Source organism: Berghia stephanieae, chromosome 2 (genome assembly GCF_034508935.2).
Source record: "Berghia stephanieae isolate SIO BIC M18660-M18661 chromosome 2, UCSD_Bste_1.3, whole genome shotgun sequence".
Classification (NCBI taxonomy): domain Eukaryota; kingdom Metazoa; phylum Mollusca; class Gastropoda; order Nudibranchia; family Aeolidiidae; genus Berghia; species Berghia stephanieae.
Window position 1 is genome coordinate 120,844,657 of NC_088361.1, and position 10,645 is coordinate 120,855,301.

A 10,645-nucleotide genomic window follows, 5' to 3' on the forward strand; every position below is an offset into this window, starting at 1 on the left:
GTACTTGGTTTTGTCCTGGCTGGGAGGGAGAGTCAAGTCAAAAACATAAAAAAAGGAAGGCAATTTTTTCATTGTAACAAGTGAAACTATTGGGTATCAATTTTTTCACAGTATTGTTTTTATCGAAAAAAGCTGTTTAATCGCTGTTTCCACCTGCTGTACTACAATAGCTTGCTCATTTTCAGATCAGAAGATAGAGCGGCCCTTTTGTTCTTTCACAACTACAGTCCACTCCGGATAATCGCAATACCTTGGGATCAACGAAAATGTTGCGATAAACCGAAGTTGAGTTTCCTATCCACGATTGCACCATTTTACACATGGATGCTAAACTCAAACATGTTTTGTAAACATTGTTCGTAGACCCCCACAGAGTGAGCAATTTGATTGTAACAAAAATCATATGACATCCAGTGATGCCAAAACTCCCGTTTCACCGGAAAAAACTCCGGTCTGGAGTAAAAAATTCCGGGCTCCGGGCAACTTCCGTCAAATTCCGGTGAGGGTCAATTTGTTCAAGGAACCCCCCCCCCCCCCCCCCCCCTTTTCCAACCACCACACATCAGTATTGCCACTAATCATCACTACCACTACTACTGCAACCACCACCACATCATCACCACTATCACTACTACTACAACCACCACCACCACCACCACATCATCATTACAACCACTACCACAACTACCATCACCATTACAACCACCACCACCACATCATCATCACTACCACTACTACTACAACCACCAACACATCATCATCACTACTGCTACTACTACAACAACGACACCACATTAACTCTACCATTACTACTACACCACCATCGCCACTACCACTACTACTACAACCACCACCACCACCTCATCATCACTACCACTACTACTACAACCACTACCACCACTCGTCATTACCACTACTACTACAACCACCACCACATCATCACTACCACTACTACTACAACCACCACCACCACATCATCATTACCACTACTACTACAACCACCACCACATCATCACTACAACTACCACTACTACTACAACCATCACTACCACATCATCATCACTACCACAACTATTACAACCACCACCACCACATCATCACTGCCACTACTACTACAACCACCACCACCACCACATCATCATTACCACTACTACTACAACAACCACCACCACACATGTTTCAACTACTCTATCTACACACTCACCATTTTGTATCATCATTACACTATACTACAACTCCATCATCACATCTCATCATACCTCTAAATAATATACAACACCACACATCATTTCATCATAAAAAAATTACAACCACACTGCACATCACGTCACTACCATTTAATTACTACATCACACATGTAACTCATACAAAGCTTTACAACTACCACCATCATCATTCATTACCACTACACTAAGCAACAGCCACATCTGTACGGACTACTACACAATACACCCAACATCACAGTACCACTTACACCACCACCCCACATCATCATTACCACTTTATACTTACAACCACACGACTAAATCGTCATAGACTATCTACTAATCCACCCCCATCTCTTTCTTCATACTTCTTACTACCACTGCCACATGATTACATTTTGTCTATGAAGACATCTCCTGACATCCATCACTACAACACTTACCACTCTTATCATCACGACCAAACTACTACAACCACTATCCCAAACCCATCTTCTTGATCTACTTGCTCTTGAACACCAGCTTCACCATACTCATCATCACTTCGCTACTACTACCTGCAGGACAGCACAGTAAACAAACATACTATTCAACACCACACACGAAGCACATCATCATCATCCATACTAACTACAGACAACCACTATCACATCTTATCACTACACTTTTTATCAAACACTAACCCACACTCTCACTACACAGTACTACAATCTCAATTTTAGATTGGCGCTTTATTCATTTACAATAAGCAAACTTTGGGATTAATTTGCAATGCTTGGATAGAACATAGTTTAATCAATCAGTTTCTATTTAGATATACAATATTTAACACATATCAAACCTCCAATCTGTTTTGTTCAAACTTTTCGGCATTGAAACCCACAGAGTGAGCAATTTGATTGTAACAAAAATCATATGACATCCCTGTATAGATTTTGACAAGCAAAAACATCTTTGATGCAAGTCATCTTACTCAGCGATTGGATTTACTTTCACTCTTTTGTTCTGAACATTTGTAAGAGTTGAAGAGATTAGGCCGTGATGAGATAAGCTCTCACCAAACTCGTTTGTCACAATGCACAGTTGTCAACCCCAAAAAGGATATCGCTCCGTCTCAATAATGCAGTTGCAGTTGTCACCCCAAAACAAAGGATATCGCTCCGTCTCTCTTTACAATTACAACTGTCATTGTCTACCTGTTGTAAAAATTATGCCCAGCCCCCTATTTAATGGCCACAGATGACATCACAAACCCAAACTGCAAAGCCCAGAGCTGCCAACCTACCGCAAAAAATGCGGAATTGTACGCATTTTCAGCGACTGTACGCTTGTACGCATTTCCCCCAAGATTGTACCCATTTTCAGTGTACGGAGTCACTTCAGTTTTCTTTAGTTGTAATAGCCCAGATGCTCGTATCCCCGTTATCTTAAGCTTGCTGGATCGTTCAAATTTGTACTGATACCAATTCATTGCTTCCAAATTCTGACATTGATGTGGGCTACTCTTTAGAAAATGAGTGGAGGAAGACCTAGATGTAGAGCAACAAGACAATATCTACAAATCTGTTGTCATATTTCAAATCAGGGGTTGAATACCTTCAGAAGAAATGTAATTTAGGTTATACCAGGGATAATGAGAGGTCAATATTATAGGGAGGAAACTTGAGAGACCCGGGGATGGAATCAGTAGTGGGGAATGAACTTGAGAATACTGAATGTAGACAAGTGGGAAGTGAACCAGGGACTAAGAGTAAGAGATATAACAAGTGGAGAGTGAACCCATGACTTTGAGATGTGAACACCAGTGAGGATTAAACCTGGGATAGAAATCTTAAAGTGTAGGTACATTCCATTAAAATATGGACACAAGAGAGGAATGTACCTACATTTTGAGGTGGATACCAGTGGGAGGTGAACCCGGGACAATGGGAGTGGGAGGTGTCCACCACGGATCAGGACTTAAGTACAGGACCAGGGGTTATGATTATGAGAGGTGGACACTAACTAAACTGGACTTAGTTGGGAGTGAGCCTGTAGCTGTGAGAGGTGGACGCCACTGGGGAGTGAACCTGGGAGCATGAGAGGTGGACACCAGTGAGGAGTGAACCTGGTACTGTAGGATATGGACACTAGTGGGGAGTGAACCCAGGGCTATGGACACCAGTGGGGAGCGAACCCGGGGCTATGAGTACTATGAGAGGTGGACACCTGAAGAATGAACACGGGACCACTGGATATGGACACCAGTGGGGAGTGAACCCGGGAGTTTGAGAGGAACCTGGGGGTATGGGAGGCGGATACCAGTGGGGAATCAACACGGGACTATGAGAAGTGGAAACGATTGAGGAGTGAACCCGGGATTATAGTAAGTGGGGATATGATGGGTGGTCACCACTGGAAATCGATACCAGTAGAGAGTGCACTCAGGAATATGAGAGGTGGACAATTAATGGCAACTTTTGTCATTTTTGTGGCAAATGTTGGGCAACAAACGCAGATACAAGGCATGTACAGTACAGTATTCTGAAATTGATTACACATCGTGATGATTTTATCGAAAAATCAAATTTATTTCGTCAAATCACATTACACAGACGCCATGATTTTTAGCACATGGGTTGTGTGTTAATCTTCCGGTTAGCGAGTATGACAATGAGTTGGGAGTGGGAGTTCGTTTCATTGAATTGGTACAAGTACAAGGTAGTAGTGATTCCTCTCGTTATTTTGAATACAAACAATATAATGTAAACCATTTTCCGCTCTTAACATTGGGACGATAAGTAAGCGAAATATAATACAGTTTCAAGCCGGTATTGGGGACGCCGCTTAATTGGGACAGCCGCTTTATCGAGACGATTCCTTGGGAACGGAATTTTTTCTATATAAAAAGTCATACTCTTTCCAATTCCCATCCGCTTAATGGGAACGAAATTTGACAATGACCGTCCCCATAAAAGAGCTTTTTCGTTGTCTCCAATTTAAAACAATCGTTATAAAGTGTAAATTAGTCTAACCGGTCGTAGCGATCATTACCGAGGTGTGAACAGTAGACTACCTGTATCTCCTGTTAGTGTCAATCGCCACAGCCAATCAGGTGTGTGGTCAATTATAGTGTGTCATAGTCATCACAGAGATGTGAACAATAGAATTTACTTTCATTCCTTGGCAGTGTCATCGACTGCCATCGTCACACACATGGTCATGGGTCAACTGACTAATGGTGCGATGGGTAATGAGTGATGGCTTTGTTTGTTCAAGGCTATCACCCCCACATGGTTTTTATTTGTTCAATGAAACGATTAGGTCGATGATGCATTCTTAATCAATTGCTTACTTATGCAACTGTTATTGTTATGAGTGGCATATTCGTTAATTGTTTTGTGCAGTAAGATTTGTCTCTCAAGTAACCCAAATTAGATGCCATACAAGTCTCCCTGATTACTATGTGGACTATGATAAGTCTGAAAAATTGCCCAATTTCATGTCCGCCGCTTAATTGGAACGATCTGTCGGGAACCGAGCCTTCCCAATAAACCGGTTTGGACTATATTATTATAATAAATGCAAAAAACATCTCTTTGCCCAAATGAAAAGCTCCGTGGAGTTATCTTACGAAGTCAAAATAATGTATTGTCTATTAAGACAACAGAGGATGAGTTTTTATTTTATACAAACTTAAATCATAACTTTTTAATTGATCGACTTATCATCACCTTCATGGAACGGGCACCGCTCATTGAACGGACAGCTTTGCTTGTCTTTTTATGGCCAATAATCAGCAAATTTTGCATGGTGTTTACAATTGACATAAATATGGTTTACGTGTATTATGATGTTAATCATCGTGATGATTTTATCGAAAAATGAAATTTGTTTCGGCAAATCTCATCGTAAACAGATCCCATCCTTGTGGGTTGCGTGTTAACCTTCCTGTTAGCGATTCTGACAATGAGGTGGGAGTATTTGCATTGAATCGTTACCAGTTAGTAGTTCCTCATTGTGTTGAATACTATCAATTTCTTTAAATTTATATGAACCACTTTCTGTGCTTAACAATAGGAAAGAATTCTACGATAAGGGAGCGAAATATATAATTTAAAAAATGTCTCTCCGTGCCCAAACAAAAGGCTCCGTGGAGTTCTCTTTACAAAAAAATACATTGTCTATTTAGACAATAGAAATGGATTTCGAATTTTATTCAATATTTGAAAAATACATTTTGAGTTGATCGACTTATCATGCCGTTGATTGAATTGAACGACACCGTTCATTGAACGGACAGCTATGCTTATAACAAATAAGAGCAATTTTGAATTCGATTGTACTGTAGCCCTACTGGAAACCAATTAAAAGGTCGTAACATTTCTTTAGAGTTATCTAAATATATCCAAGCTAAATTACTCTGGATTCTTTGTAATTTATTTTATTATCTGGAAGACCAGCAATTAAAAAGGTGCAATAATCCAGACGTGACAATACTACTCGTACATTAGAAACAGTCAACGGGCACTTATTTGCAGGTCTATAACCCATTGTAATGGAAATCTCAAACAAACAAACAAAATGACGCAAAATATTGTCCATTACAAAAATGTTAAACTAGGCCCATAAGCAGGTTCGGATGTCAGACCTTTATATATGTACATTTCAGAAACAGTGTTTTGATAGCATCAAGGGAAGGAAATGATTTGATTCGGTAAATTCTTCTTAGTTCAAATTTTATGATTTTTTACAATTTGGTTAATATGGTGTTCCATGGAAAGACTGCTGTCTAAAATAACTCCTAAACTTTTAGGGTTAGCTTTTTTTAAAATTTGAATTTCACAACTTGAAATGGAAAGGTATTATGTTTTAGACCACTGATTTACAAATTGTATCTGATCCAATTAATATTACAATTTCGGTTTTATCGTCATTTACTTTAAACTTGTTTGTCAACATCCATGGTTTAAAAAACTGATAACACATTTCAATATTAACTAAGAGAGATGAGCGTTGGGGAGGACAAACATATTTACAGTGACATCGCCCGGAACAGGAAAATTATATCAATATACAAGGTGTGGTGTGTGTGTGTGTGTGGGGGGGGGGGGGGGTTCCGGGTTTTTCAAGATGGTGGATAAAGAGGGCATAGTGAGACCGTGAATACGATGCGTGGACCATTTGTAGGACACACCATCCCGACCACGCTTGAATGTGTATTATTCGTGTTGACAAAGGGTTTACCAGTTACGCTTTCACTCCTATTTTATGGTACCGTTCTATCATGTCGTCAGTTTTTTCAACTGGGTTTGATGCTGCCATTATCGGGCCCCATTCTCTAGGCGTTGTTGCCAGCGTTCCCGACATTATGTAAATGGACTTGCGAAGTTTCACATCTACCCTCTCAACGTTCTTGCATCTAATACTCCACTGTGGAATAGCATACTGCCAATGCAGACGTCCTCGGGAGCGCTTGACTAGCACCCCGAATTGAAGCCGCCAGATTCCCCTTTATCGCCCGAGTAGGTGAAATGCAGTGGCCGCGGTTTTCGAAGTGTTCATCTTCAGGTACCATTTGTCAAAGTAGGATTTGAGTCTGGTGACGTCCTCACTGAGTACGCTCTCGAGACGGATCCACATTTTACTTTGAGTAACGAGTGCCCAGTCGTCCGCGTATACCAGCCTCAGAGAGGAAGTGTTCGACATGTCGCTAATGTAGACATTAAACAACATTGTCGCCAGAACAGATCCCCGAGGGACCCCAGTCTTCAGTTTTCCATCTTTGCTGATAGTGTCTCCCAGGGCAAGTGGTGAAAGTAACTTCCCAGCTAATGACTGTCAACAGCATGGGGAAGTCTTCCGAAAGCTCCTCATGGTAAGGGAAACAACCCAAATATTCCCTCAACTAACCCTTAAAAAAACCCAACTCTATTATCTTTAACTTACCCTAATAAGAAAAATAAACACCCTAGCACCTTTACTAAGACTTATAACTAACCCTAATAGAAAAAAAAATTAAATCCTCCGACCTCGAGCTAACTCTAATAAAAAATAAAAAATAAATCCTAGGACTGCTGTTCACTACCTTTCAATACTTCAAAAAACAAAATGGCGGCGGAGAACCAAAACAATGGTCATATTATATTAGGAAAATTTAAACTTTCACTAATCTATCAAGGTTTATTCTTGAATTTTTAAAATGCTACTAGATATACATCATATATATATATATATTATATATATATATATATATATATATATATATATATATATATATATATAATATATATATATTAACAAATTGAACAAATAAATGCCTGTCAAAGACCCACAGTGAAAATACAAATTAAACGAGATACTAGACCGAGGAGCTTTCGGAAAAATCCTCCATGTCATACATGTTTGAAATTAAAGGGGTTTTAAACTAATTTAGCGTTTAAAAGGGAAAAGTAGTGTGGATTTAAAAAGCCTAAAGGTAACCATTATCAATGAGATAAAGTTGATAAAGGTTTACATCATAGCAATTCTTATTATTGCAAAAATCGCAAAGAGTTTCGAGAGTATTTTATAGAGTTTAGAATCCTTCTCTTTAAAGTCCATAGTTCTTCCATAAATAACTGGTATATTAAACTGGTGTTTGGCAGTATGGTTTCGGCTGCGAAGGGACATCACTTTCATTTCTTTTCAAGCCTTGTCTGAATCACTTCGTCTTGTTTTCGGTTGTTTTTTTGGGAAGGCAATTTTTTCACTAACAAGTGGAACAATTGCGCAGTAATTTTTTCACAGTAATATTTTTTTATCAAAAAGAGCGGTACAAGAATGGTGTTTTTCATAACTTTAATATTAAAGATCAAAGCACATACTGCCACTCTTCCGCCTACATAACTGATCAGAGTTATCATTCGTTGATAAATTGAAACGTGGTTCTGTTGTCTCGCATCATTTGATGTCGTGAAACTTGAAGATTATTTTGTTTTATTAATCTTAATTATTGAGGAACTTATTAGGTCATCTCTTGTCAGCACCTTTCATTGAATAGAAATTATCAGACGGAAATAAAATTATAAGATAGCGGAGGCAAATGATAATAGTGATTAATAATAATAATAATATTACTACTACTAAAAATAATGATGATGATGATGATGATAATAATAAATAATAATAATAATAATAATAATAATAATAATAATAATAATAATAATGATAATAATAATAATAATAATAATAATAATAATAATAACATTAGATGATGATGATGATATGATGATGATGATGATGATAATGATAAAAATGATAATAATAATATTATTGATAATAATAATAATAATAATAATAATAATAATAATAATAATAATAATAATAATAATAATAATAATAATCATAATAATAATAGTCCCGGGTTCACTCCCCACTGGTGTCCAGCTCTCATAGCCTAGAACTCACTCTCCAATGTTGTCCACCTCCCATAGTCCCGGGTTCAATCCCAACTGGTGTCTACCTCCCATAGCCCTGGGTTCAATTCCCATTGGTGTCCACCTCTCATTGCCCCGGGTTTACTCCTCATTGGTGTCCACCTTCCACAGACCCGGGTTCAATCCCCAGTGGTGTCCAATTTCATAGCCCCATGTTCACTCCCCAGTGATGTCCACCTCTCATAGCCTTGGACTCACTCCCCCCTGGTGTCCCCGTCCCATAGTCCCGGGTTCAATCCCCACTGGTGTCCACCTCCGATGGCCCTGGGTTCAATTCCAATTGGTGTCCACCTCCTATAGCCATGGGTTCACTCCTCATTGGTGTTCATCCTTCCATAGACCCCGGTTCATTCCCGAGTGGTGTCCACCTTCAATAGTACTGTGTTCACTCCCTAGTGGTTTCTCATAGGCCCGGGTTCACCTCCTATAGTCCCGAGTTCAATTCCCTCTGGTGTCATATCCCATAACCCTGGAATCAATCCCTACTTGTGTCCACCTCCCAAAGTCAATTAACTCATTAGAGATGTCAACCTCTCATGGCCCCAGGTTCACTCCCTACTAGTATCCATATACACAGCCCAGCATTCACTCTCCACTGGTATCTACCTCCCATGGTCCCCGGTTCACTCTCCACTGGTGTCCATCTCTCATAGCCTTCGGCTCATTCTCCATTGGCGTCCACCTCCCATAGAGTTCAGTCCCTGTTGGTATCCATATCCCATAGCCTCAGATTCACTCCTCATTGGTATCCACATCACACAGCCATGGGTTCACTCCCCACTAGTGTCCACCTCCCATGGTCCCGGGTCAATTCCCTAGTTGTGTCCACCCCTCGTACCTCCGGGATCACTCCCCACTGGTTCCATATTCCATGCCCTGAGTTTACTTTCCTCTCGTGTCCAGTTCCCATAGCCCAGGGTTAACTTCCCAGTAGTGTCCACTTCCCAAAGTCCTGGGTTCACTCCCCACTGGTGTCCATCTCCCAGCCTGGGTTCACACCCCATTGGAGTCCATATCCATTGGTTCCGTGTTTACTCACTAGTGGTGTGTTCCTCCCATAGCCCCGGATTCACTTCCCACTAGTGTCCACCTATCAACGTCCCGGGTTCACTCCCCACTGGTATCCATCTATCATAGCTTGGGTTCACACCCCACTTGAGTCCATATCCAGTGGTTCCATGTTTACTCATTATTGATATTAACCTCTCGTGGACCCGGGCTCACTCCTCACTGGTATCTAAATCCGGTAGTCCCAGATTCACTCCCCAGTGGTGTCCACCTCTCATTGCCTTGATCTCACTCCTCAATGGTGTTCACCTCCCATACTCCTGGGTTCATTCCCTACTGGTTTCCACCTCCCAAAGTCCCCGGTTCATTCCCAACTAGTGTCCATATCCTGTTGTACAGTGTTCACTCCCCACCAGTTTCCACCTCCCGTGGTGTCCACCTCTCATAGCCCCAGGTTCACTCCCCATTGGTTTCCACCTTCCATAGTCCCATCGCCTCAAGTGCCAGCAGGCCCGGAGAGGATTGAGTGAGTGATAGTCCCAGGTTAACTCCCCATTGGAGTCATATCCTGTGGTCTTGTGTTCACTCCCCAGTTGTGTCCCCCTCTCATAGTCTTGGGTATAATCTGCACTGGTGTCCACCTCCCAAAGTTCGGGTTCACTCTCCACTGGTGTCCATGTGTGGTATTCCCTTGTTCACTCCCCATCCTTTTCTCATATCCCCAGGTTCACTCCCCACAGGAGTCCATATACATTGTTTCTGTTTACTCACTAGTGGGGTCCACTTCTAATAGCCCCAGGTTCACTTCCCACTGGTTTCTACCTCATATAGGTAGTCCTGAGTTCACTCCCCAGCCCGTGTCCAGTGGTTCTAGGTTCACTCTCCAGTGCTGTCGCTTCCCATTGTCCCAGGTTCACTCCTAATCGGTGTCCATCTAACAAAGTGGGTACATTCCTCTCTTGTGTCCATATTCTA